Source organism: Arachis hypogaea, chromosome 19, assembly GCF_003086295.3.
Source record: "Arachis hypogaea cultivar Tifrunner chromosome 19, arahy.Tifrunner.gnm2.J5K5, whole genome shotgun sequence".
NCBI lineage: Eukaryota > Viridiplantae > Streptophyta > Magnoliopsida > Fabales > Fabaceae > Arachis > Arachis hypogaea.
The window spans coordinates 131,988,393-132,005,990 of record NC_092054.1 but is presented as its reverse complement, the minus strand read 5'-3'; the positions used below and the strand labels follow the sequence as shown (position 1 = coordinate 132,005,990).

The window sequence follows — 17,598 nt, the reverse complement described above, 5'->3', positions numbered from 1 at the left end:
GTAGACAGCGATGACGGGACGGCGGCTGCCAGGCACGGCACCTCCTCCGCCTCGGCCTTGGCTCGCATCTTCTTCTTTCGCTCCTGCTCGCGACTCCAACGGCGGCGGCAAGGACAGGTTTGACAGCTAGATCCGGCGAAGCTGGCGGCGAGGATGCGACAGTGGCAGTGCGGCTTCCCTGCAGCGACGGTGGCCACCCCTGTGCCTGACGCGACAGCGTCTAGGGACGGCAACCAAGTCATACCTCTTCTTCTCCCCGGCGCGCTCCCTCGCCCTCGGTCTCCTTTCTCTACCCAATCTCTCTCTCTCTCTCTCTTCTTTCAGTGTGCCATGGCAGCAGCTGGACGAGGCGACGGCGGCGCGGCGACGACGCTCCTCCTTCCCCTCTTCGCCGCATCTCAGTCTCCCTTTCCCTCTTTGCTTCTGTTTCTTTGTTCATGAAGGAAGGGGAAACCGTGTGCTTTGCTGCTGCTGCTTTTCTTCGTGGGTTAAGGGGAAAAACTGTGTGTGTTGAGGGAGGTGAGGCTGCGGCTGCTAGGATGAAGGGAATTAGAGTTTCATTTTTGAAACTTAGGGTTAGTGTTGAACTAGGGGTAGTTTCGTAATTCCACATAAAATTTGGGAATGACATAATAGTTGAAACCCAAATTAAATTCATCACTAATTGTATATAAGAAATACTATTTGCTCACCAATTTTACAAATTATTTTCCATAAAATGCCCAAATCAAAATAATTAGAAATAATATAATTAAACCATTTATTTTCCAAAACAACAGTATTAATATTTAAAATATTACTTATCTAATTCAAATCATGTAAAACCCCTCTTATTTTATAACTGCCAAATTCATAATCTGAATATAGAAAATAACACAATAATTATAAAATTGGATAAAAATCATAACTCGTCTCAAATTCAATAAATCAAAACTTGCCTTAATTATCTTTAATAAAATAATTTATGAAATTAAGGCTATAAATAATTATATGATTTGAGACTTGATCAAAAAAAGACTTTTCAAAGGTTCTGGGTCTTACAAAAATAACCTAATTACAAAATTTAAAGGAGTGTAGGGACTCAATTAAAAAGTAAAAAAATATATGGACTTTATTGAAAGTTTGGTGAAACTATAAAGACCAACAGAATAATTAAACCTTGCTTTCATTCTAAGTAACTTTATTTTTTATTAAGAGTAATAATTATCAATCGTAAAAAAATTAATATTATTAAAGGATAAAAATAAAATTTATTTTAATGTTAAATGTAAACCCCGGTTAAATTAGTAGATAATTAGTCAATAAATTAATTTTTAATAAGGAATATTAGAAACATGAATATTATATCAAATTAGGATAGAGCTCATCAAAACGAGAATTTTGACACTAATTTCGAAAAAAACAGTCTAAGATTGGACCGAACAGGCCAAACCGGTTGAACCGGGCCCAAACCGGGCCCGTGGGCCCAACCAGCCCAGCACGTTTAAGTGAATTGCGGTTTCTTCCTCCCCATTTCAGCAAATGATACGCTGAAGCCATAGAGGGGAGAGAAGAGAAAACCTTCCCTAACCTTACGTTACTTTCCAACGTACGTAACTCCTCCGTCCGAGCTCCGATCGCCGCACCGTTTGCGGCCACGCGTTCACCGCGTCGAGCTCTATATTTCTATCAAAACAATTTCATTGGTAACTTGTTTAATCACACTCAGCCTTCATTTCCCCCAATTTTCGAGTTTTGAGAAGGGGTGTTGAATTTCTTTGATTTTTGATGTTTTAGGATCCAATTAGCTTGAGAAAAATGTTCACTCTTGCTTATGTGAAGCTTGGGTAAGGTGAGGATACAATAATTCTATTTTATTTTCATTGAATTTGAGCTTTGAGTATTAAATTGGATATATATGTGTTATGAATGTGTATTAGGTTGTGAATAAATAATTGGAGCTTGAAATTGTGAATACTGGAACTTGGAGGAAGCAGATTAGTTGAGTTTTGAGGGGTTGCCTTGGTTTTGAATAAATAGCTTTGGTCAATACGTGGAAATCGGCCAAGGTATGGTTTAGGTTTTTTGCATTTAATATATAATGTTCTGTGAAAACTTAGGCTAGATGACCATAGGATAAGTTGGAATGCAAGTGTATGTTTAATGTTTAGTAATTTTTCGATGAATATATTTGGTTGAAGTTTATTGGATAATTAGTTATTAATTTTGGATGGTGAATGTTGTTATGTTAATTTGGAGAGAATTATAGTTGAATGTTATTGTTGATGAACAGGGTTGGTATGGTGCTTGTTGATTAACTAATGATTTGGTAAATTATTGATTTGAGGTATTTTGTGTTAGAAGCCTAGGATTAGTGAACTATGGTCCTTAGTTTAATTTTGGTTGTTGAATTTGAATATTGTATGAGTATAATTGTTGATCTGAGGTAGATTTATTGTGGTGATTATTATGATGATGAGGAAGGGTATGTTGAATTGAAAAGAAAGCAGGTTTGGACCCGAAAAGGGTGGCAAAGTCCAAATTTTAGAGGAGATGTTGCCGAAATTTTATAAAAAATCAGAGATTTTGTTTATATGATTATTTAAAAAGATTTATATTCAAAGGTTATATGGTTTGATTTAGAGTTATTAAGAAAATGAGCATGTTTTAGGTTTGATTCATTTAGAAAAGAATGAATTATGTTTTGAATTGGAACTATTGATGGACGGAATGGGAGGTGCGATAATGAAGTATAAGGATTGAATATGATTGACGTATAATGATGAATGAGATGCGATTAAGAATGATGTGGATGTTGATGAATTATAATTGAATTATTTATATGGCTTATGAATTTGAATAATCTGAGATACGGGATTCCCTGGATCAAGTGTCGTGGCTTGCCACCACGTGTACCAGGTTGAAAACTCGATACTCTGTTGACCCTATGACGTAAGTGTGACCGAGCACTATATAAATTCCCGGGAATGTTACCCCCATTGAGCAATATTGATTATTTGAGAAAAAGCTATGCATAGACTCTTGGGGATGCACGTCGGGGGACAGTCTAAGGACAATTCAGACTTGTCGGGTTGGCTGGATAACCGACAGATGAGCCTCATCAGCCATAGAACAGGCATGCATCATATGCATATTACTTGAATTACTTGCTTGTGCTTTAATTGGGTGTGCCTATCTGTATTTGCCATGCTAAATGTGTATTTATTACCTGCAGTAGTTGTAACCTTCCTGTGTTTGCCTTTATCTGTCTATTTGTCTGTGAAAATGCATGATGGAGTTGGAGGTATGGAGGAATGGCAGTATAGGACTTAGATTTAAGGTTAAGTTAAGTTAGGATTAAATATTTTTAGAAAACCACCTTTTATGGCTTCTGTTTAATACTTTAAGCTCTATAATCTGAGTGTCGGCGTTCTAGGATTGCCTCTGGCATTCCCAGGACCTTATATATTATGTGTGTGGCACCTTTACCATATTGAGAACCTCCGGTTCTCATTCTACACTATGTTGTTGTTTTTCAGATGCAGGTCAAGAGGCATCTCGTTAGGCGTCTGGACTCTTGAAGCGGAGTGGTTACAGGGTTATTTTATTATGCTATGATGTATATATATATATATATATATATGTACTTGGTTTTCTCTCTGCATAACTTGTTATTTTGATCCTCTTAGAGGTTTATGGAGAGGTAGGATTGTGTATATGTACTTTTGGGTTTTGGATATGTATGTATATATATGTAAATATTCTCCGGCCAGTCTTGACTTCGCAGGCTGAGTCAGGAGCTTGTTATTTTGTATCTTTGGCACTCTATTCCTACTTCTGTCATCTTATGTTTAGTAGTTATGGTTTTCTTAGCACGCAAGTCAACTCGTTCCTTGAGTGTTGCGCTTTTATTTTGCGATTTTTATTTCCTCTATTCTTCAAGGCTCCTAGCATATTATAATTCTTCTGCTATTATATGTACTCATTTTATTTTAGAGGTTGTAATACCACACCACCTCTGTTTTACGACTTAAGCGTAAAGGTTAGTGTGGTAGGGTGTTACATTAAAAATAAAATTTTATTAAATTAAACATTAAAAAAATTTAGTATATTATAGACAAAAAAGTATGATTTATATTTCATTGTATAATGTACCATATTTTTTCCTTTTTCGGAAGTTTCTCTACTAATTTTTTTACAAGTATGAGTAAAAATCTTGAATTTGTAATACAATTTATTATGTCAAAATTCATTTTTACTTTATTTGATTTGGTAACTTTTCTAAGAGTAATGTATCATTTTTATCCCTAATATTTTCGTCCTATTTAAGTCTCTAACATTTCAAAATCGTCTCAATATTGTCTTACCGTTTGTCAACAGATTACTAATGGCATGCCAACATTGAAACAATTTCAAAATATTAGGGACTTAAAATAGAACGATTTAAACGTTAGGAACAACTTTAAGACTTATTCCAAATTGTTAGGACAAAAACGATATCTTATTCAACATAAATAGAGTAAATGCCCAAATTGGTCCCTGAATTTCTAATCGCTATTCAATTTAGTCCTTGATTTTTAAAATAACTAACTAAATCCCTGAAATTAAAAAACGTGCATCTCTGTTAGTCCCTCGCAGAAGTGTCGTCTAAACGTTGATGATGTGGAACGTGAACTGCCATGTGGGCATTCCAGCTGTATGCTGATGTGTACCAAGGTTGAATTTGATTCAAATTGGTATCTAGAATTGCTTAATAATACTCAAATTAGTCCATTTTCAATTATAAAACCCTAATTCCCAAATCATTGTCTTCTCTTCTTCAACCTCTCTTCTTCGCCTTAATACCCAAATTAATTTCTCGTTTGCGTGAGTGATGATGGGTGGTGGCGAGAGAAGCCAAAGTAGCTCAAGTAGAAACAACTCTGTAGGGAGACCTTATGGTAGCAAAGGAATGCGCAATAGGGGAAGTAGGAACGCCGTTTTCTGCAATTGCAGGCTTCAGACGGTGATGAAGTACTCAACGACGGCAGAAAATTCTGGTAGACCATTTTATGGTTGTCCGAACTATGAGGTAAGGTTATGGCTGTGAAGAAAATGTTAAGATGGTTTCACTTTGAGCTTGGATTCACCTGGGTTTTTTATTCTGCAGTATGGAATCCATTGTAATTTTTTTCGCTGGGCTGATGGATATGAAGAACCAATTTGTACAACACCCATTCAACAAGAAGTTTTGCATCAGTTAAATTGGAGGATGACAAGCTTGGAGAGTGATGTTAAGACCGTGAAGATATTTACAATGGTGCTGCTGGCTTTTGTAGTTACTTTTGGTGTGTGTTTAGGTTTTAGCTTGTTGGGGTTTATATTCAACAAATGATGATTATGTTATGAAATTTTAAATTTCTTAAGTGGTATGTAATGTCTTGATGAAGATGGAATGAAATGAAACACTAATTTTACATGAGTTCAACTCTTGATGCTGCACTTGTTCTGCTAAAATTGTGTTCAATTAAACCAAAAATAGATAAATCAAAACATGCAACAAAGCTAATATGAAATTAATTTAACATAACATAATATTTTCCAGAGCATGGAACAAGTGTTTTTTGTGCTAAAGCACATTGTGCATAACATACTATCACAACCCAAAACATCATAGGCCATAACAACATTCAAAGGCCATGCATACAGATTTCGAAGGTTACATTACAAAAAACACATTGTTTAACCATAGCATTCAACTACAACAGCATGAACTCAAAACGCCACTACACTCTGTGCTAGCTAGACACTTTTTCTAGGTGGGTTGAATCCTGGAGTTGGAACAAATTTCAAAAGGAGGCCAGTTTTTCAGGGGTTACTGCACTAGCTCCCTGAATAGTCTATCTTGAAATCTCAGTTGGATGTGGAGTAGCCTCAACAGTAGCAACAGTAGATGAAGTTGTTGGTGCAGAATTTAAAGTCCACAAACTAACCGGCAAGTGCATCGGGTCATACCAAGTAGTACCTCAAGTGAATGAGGGTCGATCCCACGAGGATTGATAGATCAAGCAACAATAGTCAAGTGATTTGCTTAGTCAGACAAACAGAAAATGGTGTTTGAGAGTTCAATTGCATTAATCAGTAAATTCAGTAAATCAAAAAGCAAGCAGTAAACAAGTTGTGAATAGTTTATGGAAAAACAGTTAAGACTTCAGAGTTATCTATTTTCCGGATTGACTTTTCTTACTAACTATTTTAATCATGCAAGATTTAATTCATAGCAAACTATAAGTGACTAAACCCTAATTCCTTAGACCTTTTTAGTCTCCTCTAACCTTCATCAACCGCCAATTCCTTGGTCACTTAATTCCAATTAGATGGTGAAGTTCAATTCTAGTTATATGCCACAGAAACCCTAATTACACAAATATAAGAGGATTATATGTCACGTATCCTATTAAGTTCAGATAATTAGAAATTTAGGAAAAATTGTTTTCAAGCTTTTGTTCAAGTAAAGAGCTTTTCCAAGTAAAACAAGAACTCAATTAGAACCAAGGTCATACTTCTGTTCCACCCAAATTCATAAGATAAAGAATGAAAACATTTTTGAAATATAAATCAGTACATGAATTAAAATAGAAAAATAATATTATCAATCCATACAATAGACAGAGCTCCTAACCTTAACAATGAAGGTTTAGTTGCTCATGGTTCAGAGAGAAAACTAGGATTCAGGTAAACTGTAAATTGCGAAATGAGGTTGAAGAGAAGAGAAGAGCTCGAAGGGCTGATTCTTTTCCCTTTTATATATAATCCTAATTAATGTAAAATATATTTCCTAAAATAAATAATATCTTTTCTTAAGTATAAATAAAATAAAAGTTTAAATCAAAATTATTTTAATTGATCCGTGCAGCCTTTGGAACGAATTGGGGACCACTTGGGTTAGAAGAGTTCACGCCAAACTTGGAAAATCCAAGTTCAGCGTGGATTGATGTGCGTAACTCCCCTTTGTAGTCTTCAAGCTGGCGCTGAACTTGGAGATCTTCAAGTTCAGCGTGGGATAGGCAGCGTAAATTCTCATTGGGATTTTTCCATTGGCGCCGAACTTGAAGAACTTCAAGTTCGGCGTGGAGGAGGCAGCGTGTCTTTCTTGGAATTTTTTATTTGACGGCGAATGATAAACCCCATTTTTAGGGTTTATCTTGTGCTTAATTTAGTAGATTTTATACATTATTCTCACATTTATTCATATAATTTGCATGTTTTATATTTTTCTTCCTAATTTTGTACTATGATTGGAAACATGTTTCTTTGGCCTTAAATTTGCTAATTTTAATCCCCTCTTATTACCATTCGATGCCGTGATATGTTTGCTGAGTATTTTTAGGGTTTATAGGGCAGGAATGGCTTAAAGGACGGAAAGAAAGCATGCAAAGGTGGAAGAAATGCAAGAAAATGATGTTTTGAGAAGCTGGCAGCGACGCGTACGCGTGACATGACGCGTATGCGTGACCAGGATTTTTGTCAAGCGACGCGTACGCGTGACAAAGCATCACGTGCTGCAGATATCAGAAAACGCTGGGGCGATTTCTGGGCTATTTTTTTGGCCCAGTTCCAAGCCCGAAAACACAGATTAGAGGCTACAGAGTGGGGAAATCATTCATTCAGACCTCATTATTCACACATTAGGTTTAGATGTAGTTTTTCTGGAGAGGGAGGCTCTCTCCTCTCTCTAGGTTTTAGGGTTTTTAGCTTTGTTTCTTCTCAATTTCAGAATTCTACTTTAATTTAGTTTTCTTCTACATTCTATTATTCTAACATCTTAGTTTAATTTCCCTTGTTGATGTTTTTATTTTCCCAATTTAATTTATGAACTCTTCATATTAGATTCGATTTTCCTTTTAATGCAATTTGAGGTATTTCATGTTTATTGCTTCTTCCTTTATTTGTTGCTGTTGATTCCTTGCAATTGTTAGTTTAGATTTTATTATCTCTTATTAATTTTCTATGTTTCTATTTTATGCCTTCCAAGTGTTTGATAAAATGCTTGGTTGGATTTTAAATTAGATTTTTACGTTCTTAGCTTAGATTGAGTAAATTGGAGACTCTTGAATTATCAAAGTCTCTTGTTGGTTGGTGATTAAAAGTTGCTAGCTGACTTGAGCCTCACTAACTCTAGTCTTTGATTAGGACTTGTGAACTCAAGTTGAATTGCTCACTTGACTTACCTTCAATTGTTAGAGGTTAACTAAGTGAGAGCAAAAGGCAATTACCATCACAATTGACTATGATAATGGGGATAGAAATCCCAATTCTTGTTCCTTATTTCAAAACCCAAAAAGATACAATCTCATAACCAATTATAAGTACACTTCCCTGCAATTCCTTGAGAGACGACCCGAGGTTTAATACTTCGGTTAATTTTATTGGGTTTGCTTAAGTGACAAACAAGTTAAATTTGATTGAGGTTTAATTGTCGGTTTAGAACTATACTTACAACGCGCTTTTTTTTTTGTGAAATTCTTTACCGACGATTTTTCCCCCGTCAATTTTTGGCGCCGTTGCTGGGGACTTGCAAATTTGTGCCTTATTATTGGTTATTGTGAATATTGTAAATACGTTTGCCTTTTTGTTTCTTTGTTAGTTGTTTCTAGTTTTAGGAGTTTACTTTCATTGTTTCTTATTAGTTTTTGTTTTTATTTTCTCTTGTTACTATGAATTCTCACCCATTTGGCTATGAGTTTGGTTTAACTTTTGTTGTAGGGAATGAAAATTACAATGAGAACATGCATCAAGGATGGGACAATCAAAGGTGGGAGGACTCTCAAGCTTATGGACAACCCTCTTGGCAACAACCTCCACCAACTTACTATGAGCAAGAGCCATTCTAAGGTGTATACCAAGACAATGGATATGGTGGACCCCTTTGTAGTTACCAACAAGCCCCACCATATGCCTATGAACCCCCTCCTCAACATAGCTTTGAACCACCATACTCACAAGCCACTTACAATCAAACACTTCCATATGCTCCTAACCCTTATCCAACATACCAACCACCTTACGAACCATATGAGCCATACATAGAGCCGCCCACATTCCAACACAATTACTCCCAAGAACCACCACCTCCATATACACCATATCCATATCCATCAATCCAAGAGCCATATGATCCCAATTATGCTATCCAAGCGGAACAAGAGTCAAGGGATCGTCTCAAGGAAACACTGGATCAACTTCAAGCAACCATTCATCAAATGGAGCAAGAGGAAAGCCAAAAAGCACACGAAGCTCTCATGGCTAACATATCTCAAGTTGAGAACAAAGGATTGAAGTGTGTTGTGCAACAAGTGGAAAAGATGGAGAGTGTTGAACCGCCACATCCTTATTATGATAAACCACCCTCATATCATGAACCTTTCCTCCCAAGAAATGAACCCTCATATCCACCCCAATCTCCAATGCATGATACTCTTGGTGTTCTTCTTCAAGGGCAAAGAGAGATGCAAAGGGAGGTACTAGAATTCACGGCTGCCTTGACCGAGGTAGTAAATCGATTAGCTTTCCAACATTTGGACACTCAAGGAACCCCTACATGTGGAGGATCAATAGAAGAGCGTAGCATGAAGGAGAGACTAGGAACTCCGATGGACAATGAGGAACGTGACTTTGTATTGGAACAAGTGGAGGAAGCCGTAATAGTTGAAGAGGAAGAAGTGGTTGAAGACTTAGGAGATGCTGAACCTCCATGGGAATCCAAAGTTGTAAATTATTCCTCCAAGAAGCTTGAAATCAATGTCAAGGAGGCTAGTGCACAACCTCCATGGCATATTCCCTATGAAAAATTGGATGGGATAGATCAAGAAGCAAGTTCCCTTGGTGATGATGATCATGAATCAAGTCTTCCTAGTGATGAATCTACATCCGTAAATGAACCCCTTGGGTATGAAGAACCTTCTCTAAATAAGTTTGAGAATGATGTGGAAGTGGAAGTCCTTCAAAAAGGTTGGACATGAGTTGAGTATGCTTTATCAAGAATGTTGGAAATTTCTCTACCTAGGTGGCCGTCCACTCCTTCATTTGAGTGGGTAAGACTTATCTCCATTCGCTTTACTGTCCCACTTGAGTATGGTATTCTTGAAACGGATGATCAACTTAGGAGGCTTTGTGGCATTAAGCATAAGAGAAGGATGTTCAGTGGTTGGAGTTGCAAATCTAGACTCATCAAGGTTGATATTTCAAGAGCTAGATGCAAGGGTTGGACTAGTGATCAATTGGTGGGATCTAAGAGAAGAGTTTGGTACTTCATAGAGAATTCGAATTGCTTGCCACCTGATTGGAACAATGATGAGCAACTCAAAGACGGGTGTAGAAACAAGATTTGGGATCCCGGCATACAAGAGGATCAACCTTGGGAGCTCAAAGCTTGTGAAGAACTTCATCAAGGCTTGGTGAACTCATTCGGAAATGTCGAAGCTTATTGGAAGTCCAAGCGTTGGTGGAAGTTTCAAGATGAGTTCAAGCACAAGCCACCATGACAAATATCTCACCAAATGTCCAACTTAAGGACTTTAACTAAAAGTGATAGGTGGGAGACACCCTACTATGGTAAATTCTTCCTATTTTCTCTTTTATTTATACTGGTAATAAGTTGCATTTCAATTTTTAGTTATCTTTATTTAGTTAAATTGTGGTTTTACTGGTTTAACCATGGTTGGCATTAATTTGACAGCTGGTATATTTTTTTTAAAAAAGGAGAGGATGTGACGTGTACGCGTCGATGCGAATTTTGCTCTCTAGTAAAAAGTTACAGAGAGTTGGGCTGAAACCGCACGGAAGGATGCCAGGCACATAACCACACCCACGTGTGCGGGTCGCCGACGCATACGCATCATATTCATTTCTGGCCTTCCACGCATACGCGTGACCGACGCGTACGCGTCGTATCAAAATGCTACCCCAATGCAAAGTTACAGAGAGTTGTGTGAAAACGGCACTGGAATTGTGCGTTTAGCACAATTTTGACCGATGCGTACGCGTGGCTCACGCGTACGCGTCACCTTCATTTCCCTCAACCCACGCACACGCGTGAGCCACACGTACACGTGGGTTTGAATTCACTAACACTCCTCACATGAGAACCCTACCCACTCGCGTCGCTCACTCACTATCCACCTCCAACGTTTCCTTTCTCTCTTCCCTCCTCTGCAAACTCAACCCACCCATAACCATCCTCCATCAGCCACCGCCGGCCGCCGCCGCCGACCGCTCTTCTGCCTACTCTTCCCTTCCTCTCCTCTTCAACCACCTCACCTGATTCTTTAAGCATTGCATCTGAACTGCCCTTCTTCTATGGCTCTGCTTCTTCCCCTGCTTCCTGAGTTCAGCACCACCATTCTACCTTCATCACCGCCATCTGTAGTCGCCGTCTTTGGGTTGGCACTGCTCTTTCCCCCTTCCACTTTCCATCTCTGCTTCTACTTCCGAAACCCCTTCCAGGTTTCCCCTGTTCTTCCTTTTGCGTTCTTTCTATTCTGTTTAGTTAGCACACTTAGCTTACTTTAATTGCATTTTAGTTAGTTAGAATTGCATGCGGTTAGGTAGTTAAATGATTTTGTAGGGGATTTAGGTTTGAATTCTATTGTTTATTCTATCTGAAATTGGTTTTTCTGTTGCTGGTAATGACTTACCCCTGTGTTAATTTGGTTTGTGGATGCTGCTGCATAATTGTTCTTGCTGTTTCCCTGTTGCTGATGATTGCTATTTTATATGAACAATTTATGGATTTTCTGCAGTGATACCGATTTTGCTTAACGTTTGATTCTAAGTTGTTATTGCTGCTGTGTTCGTGTTTATTGCTACTATTTGGAATGAGTATGTTCTTGATTTTATTCCTTCTTCTGGTACACAGATAAGTTCAGAATATTGCCTGCCCTTGCTGCTGCATGATGGCCTATTTGTTTAGTTCATACAAATTCACATGTGATTTGTGTGTGTTTAGTAGTTAATATATTCATATGACACTTGGTTTGATGGATTGAAATTGGCTGCTCTGTTTGAATATGCATATCAGCTCATATAAAATTATAGTTGCTGATTTATCTGAATTGTTTTGAACTCATATGAGCTACATATTGCTGCTATACTACTCTAGCTTAATGTTAACTGAATCATATGGATTTACTGTTCACTGCATCTGTTTGAATTTCTCTAAATTCATATGACTTGTTGTTTACTGCTGTTTTTATCCAGGAACGCTCAATTTACTGTCAGAATGTTGTCGAATTTTTCTAAAATGTTTATGCTATCAATTTCCAATTGTGAATTGAATTTGGCACATTTTGACTTTATTCCTACTTGATTACTGCCAAATTCAATTCATAAATTGGTCAGCTAGCATTTCCACCCCTTCTTTACTTCCCTTTATCTGAACTACTTGTTTAATGGCAACAAGGAACTATTTGACGAAATTCTGTGTCAAATAAAACCTTGATTGACCAAGTGATTTTGAAGCCCTTTTCTGTTTTTAATTTTGTTTCAAGTTAGGTCAATACCCTTCTGTTTCTGGCTTTCTGTCTGCTTGCTTATTTACCTACTTTTCTTTCTTCTGCTTTATTTAATATTCTGTATCCTATCATTTCTGTTTTCAGAATGTCTGACAGAGGGAAAGGCAAAGCCAAGGTAACCTCCAATAAGAGGAAAAGGTCGCAGCCATCCACTGAGCCGGCGACCTTAGGCTTATTTGAGCGAAAGCTTAATGAGAAGGAGAAGGCTGACCAAGCTATGCCTTCTAACAACTCATATAAGTTTCCCAACCTATACTATGAGCTCAGATTTGAGCACTTTGATAAGCAGAACCTCATTGTGAAAAAGAAACTAGTTGTACCCTTCGATCTGAAGCAGTATACTGAGCGTCGGATTGCGGAGAGGGATTGGGTATTTCTGGACAGGGAGTTAGTGCGAGTGAACGAGTCTTGGGTCCGGAAATTCTATTGCAATTTCTACCGAGTGACCCTTGATGCAGTTCATCTCAGAAATAGGCAGATTCTGATTACAGAGGAGGCTATTGAGGAGATCCTCCACTTTTAGCCTATGATCAGTGATAAGGATGCCTTCCATAAGGCTGAGGAGGATATTAAATGCATGAGTTTTGATTGGGACACAGTGCATCATACAATTGCCTTTCCTAATGCCCCTTGGGAGCATGGATCATCGAAAGAGACTCCGAGAGGCATTAAGTTCGATTATCTAAAAAAGGAGGCAAAGCTATGGCAGCAGATTCTATGCACCTATGTCATGCCCAATACTCATTCTACTGAGGTCCCGGCCGATATGGTAGTTCTGATTTGGTGTGTCTTAGAGGGGAATGAGTTGTACCTTCCACGACTCATCAGGAGATACATGTACCGAGCCAATATCAGAGGAAACCTGCCATTCCCTTGTTTGGTCACACAGCTAGCTCACCGGGCTGAGGTACCCTAGGAGCAGGGCAATGAGGCACCAACCGCTCATGGTAAGGAGAAGGTTATCCCTTGGGGTGACTGGTCTAATGACCGCCCAGTAGCCCGATGCAGAGATTGAGCAGCCATACCAGTAGCTACTGAGCCGACTACTTCTTCAGCTGCAGCAGGACCATCTGCACCATCTCGATCAGCACCTTCATCTGCATTACAGCCGGTCTACCATCTTGTGCAGCACCTCTTTGAGCGCATGGATCGGATGGAGCGGCGCTTGTTATGAGCAGTCTGAGCATCGCAACAAGCGATGCTATGCACATTTGAAGCTAATTGTGACTTTGGGGCGTACTGACATCCCCTCTGAGCTTGACACACCCTCGGAGCACTCTGAAGAGGAGGAGGATGATTAGGAGGAGGCCCAGCAGGAGGCGACTCAGCTTGAGCATCCTACAGAGCCACAGGCACAGGCACAGCCAACAGAGCCAGAGGCACATCCTTCGACCGGCGATGATAGAGATGCAAACGTTGACCTCACTCACCCGACTTGATTTGCGGAGCATCGAGAACGATGCTGTTATTTAAGTGTGGGGAGGTTGCCCTCATCAGCGGAGTCTATATTTTGGTGAATCATTTCAGACTTTTGTTCTATTTTGCTTTATTTTGTTTTTTTAGTACTTGCATATTTTTACTTTATTGTACTTTTGTTTATTTTTACTTTGTTGCACTTTGTACTTTGGCTTGTATATATCTTAGACTTTTAGTTTGAATTGCACTTTTAGATTATTAGTTGTGATTTGGAAAAATATGGATTATTGAGCTTAGGTTACCCTTTTGCATATGAAACTTTGGTTTATTGAAAATAGGGAGTGAACTAAAAATTTTTAATAACTTTTCATAATCCCAACATTTCATTTAGTGTGTGTGTGTATATATATATATATATATATATATATATATATATATATATATATATATATATATATATATATATATATATATATAGTTTGAAATATGGTTTTTGAGCTAAGAACACACAACCCGTGAGTTTTTGAGCTTAATTGCATGGTTACATTATTTAACCATGATTTTTATTCTTGTGTGTTTTCTTCTCTATGATTGCAATCTTTGGTTTGTTCCATTCTATATGTCCATTATTTAGTGTATATTCATGCATATATGTGATTGAGGCCATCATTTGATTATAGCTCACTTATCCCAAATAGCCTACCGTTTCATTTACCTTTGTTTGCCATTTTGAGCTTTTTAACCCCCTATTTGTTCTTTATATTACCACATCACTAGCCTTAAGCAGAAAAATAATTAATTACCCTATTCGAATCTTTGGTTAGCTTAAGATAGTGTGTGTCAACTAAGTGTGGGAAAATGTGGGAACTATGGTTGATGAGAAGGTGTTTTGTTTTTATTGACAAATATTGAGAATTTGGGGTGCTTACTCGTGTGAAATTATAAAAACCATATGCATTGATGTATTATGCTTTCGTTTATATAAAAAAGAAAAAAAAGAGAAAAGAAAAGAAAAAAAAAGAGAAGAAATAAATGAATAGGGGATAAAATCACCCCAATGTTAAGTTCAATAAAAAGATCAATGCATATGTGATGGAATTAGTATTGATACATGAGTGTGTAAAAATATGCAAAAGTGAGATTTTGGGTGGCTAAGCTTGACTTTAGAATTGTATAGAGTGTGTGTATGTGTTAGGTGAGAACTTAGGTTAGTCAAAGATTCATATGATAGCTCGCTTAGCCATACATATATCCTCATGATATTTGCATTTGTACACTTGATAATTGTTGATTGGTTAGATGAAGAGAAAAGTTTTAGAAAGCATGATTAGAGGAGATTTGAGTAGTTTAACCCCAAACACTTGAGTGATTAGAGTGCATATACACATCCAGTGAGGGTTCAATTGCTCATTTCCATATGTCCATATTTGATCATTGCTTGTCTTGCAAGTTTGTGAACTCTTTTGATTAACTCAACTCAATTGTGAATGTGCTTTGATATGATCGATTTAGTCCTTGATTGTGCATATATGATTTCTTGGAAATTTGACTCACTTTGACCACGTATATGCTTATATATATAGTAATTAGAATAGCATGATGCATGTAGGTAGCTTACATCTGGATAGGTTGCATTGCATAAGTTCTACCCTTTTGCCTTTACTCTTTTGGCTCTCTTGAGCTTAGCATGAGGACATGCTAATGTTTAAGTGTGGGGAGATTGATAAACCCCATTTTTAGGGTTTATCTTGTGCTTAATTTAGTAGATTTTATCCATTATTCTCACATTTATTCATATAATTCGCATGTTTTACATTTTCCTTCCTAATTTTGTACTATGATTGGACACATGTTTCTTTGGCCTTAAATTTACTAATATTAATCCCCTCTTATTACCATTCGATGCCGTGATATGTTTGGTGAGTGTTTTCAGGGTTTATAGGGCAGGAATGGCTTAGAGGATGGAAAGGAAGCATGCAAAGGTGAAAGAAAAGCAAGAAAATGAGGTTTTGAGAAGCTGGCAGCGACGCGTACGCGTGGGTGACGCATACGTGTGACAAGTGCAGGAGCCGAGCGACGCGTACGCGTGACATGACGCGTACGCATGACCAGGATTTTTGTTAAACGACGCATACGCGTGACAAAGCATCACGTGCTGCAGATATCAGAAAACGCTGGGGGGCAATTTTTGGGCTGTTTTTTTGGCCCAGTTCCAAGCCCGAAAACACAGATTAGAGGCTGCAGAGTGGGAGAATCATTCATTCAGACCTCATTATTCACACATTAGGTTTAGATGTAGTTTTTCTGGAGAGGGATGCTCTCTCCTCTCTCTAGGTTTTAGGGTTTTTAGCTTTGTTTCTTCTCAATTTCAGAATTCTACTTTACTTTAATTTAGTTTTCTTCTACATTCTATTATTCTAACATCTTAGTTTAATTTCCCTTGTTGATGTTTTTATTTTCCCAATTTAATTTATGAACTCTTCATGTTAGATTCGATTTTCCTTTTAATGCAATTTGAGGTATTTCATGTTTATTGCTTCTTCCTTTATTTGTTGTTGTTGATTCCTTACAATTGTTGGTTTAGATGTTATTATCTCTTATTAATTTTCTATGTTTCTATTTTATGCCTTCCAAGTGTTTGATAAAATGCTTGGTTGGATTTTAAATTAGATTTTTACGTTCTTAGCTTAGATTGAGTAAATTGGAGACTCTTGAATTATCAAAGTCTCTTGTTGGTAGGTGATTGAAAGTTGCTAGTTGGCTTGAGCCTCACTAACTCTAGTCTTTGATTAGAACTTGTGAACTCAAGTTGAATTGCTCACTTGACTTACCTTCAATTGTTAGAGGTTAACTAAGTGAGAGCAAAAGGCAATTACCATCACAAGTGACTATGATAATGGGGATGGGAATTCCAATTCTCAATTCTTGCTAGGACTTTTCTTAATTATTAGTTTATTTTCTTGTCATTTTACTTTCTTGTTCCTTATTTCAAAACCCAAAAAGATACAATCTCATAACCAATTATAAGTACACTTTCCTGCAATTCCTTGAGAGACGACCCGAGGTTTAATACTTTGGTTAATTTTATTGGGTCTGCTTAAGTGACAAACAAGTTAAATTTGATTGAGGTTTAATTGTCGGTTTAGAACTATACTTACAACGCGCTTATTTTTTTGTGAAATTCTTTACCGACGATTTTCCCCCATCACCGAACTTGAATAAACTCAAGTTCGGCGTGGGAGTGGCAGCAAGTTCTCCGTTGCCCGTCCTTTACTCCAACTCTGTCAAATTCGTCCATAACGCTACCTGAAATAAACAGAATTGCTCACAACTCAAAGTAACGTCTATAGTGGCTAAAATATGTTAAATCTTGATCAAATTTAGTAATTCAAATACAAATTCACTAGAAAAAGATAGAGAAGATGCTCACGCATCACAACACCAAACTTGAATTGTTGCTTGTCCTCAAGCAACCAAAATTAGCACATGATTAAGATGTGAATTTGCATGAGAAGCGAGAGTTCAGTTATGCTCATGTCTCTTCTTAAAGTGGGATTTATCTCTTGTAATTCTGAATAGTTTTGGCATCTCACACTCCTTTGAATCAAAGGGGTGTCACTGTCATTCGAAATTAGAATCCGGATCATATTTT

General features: G+C 37.6%; 1 long non-coding RNA gene across 1 annotated transcript; it reads left to right on the top strand.

Moving 5' to 3' along the window:
- Positions 1-1,511: 1,511 nt before the first annotated feature.
- LOC140181852 (uncharacterized) lies at positions 1,512-3,795 on the top strand. The gene is made up of 4 exons (XR_011877412.1): positions 1,512-1,685; positions 1,777-1,831; positions 1,920-2,048; positions 3,519-3,795. It is a non-coding gene; the product is annotated as an uncharacterized lncRNA (long non-coding RNA).
- The last annotated feature ends 13,803 nt before the right edge of the window (positions 3,796-17,598 follow it).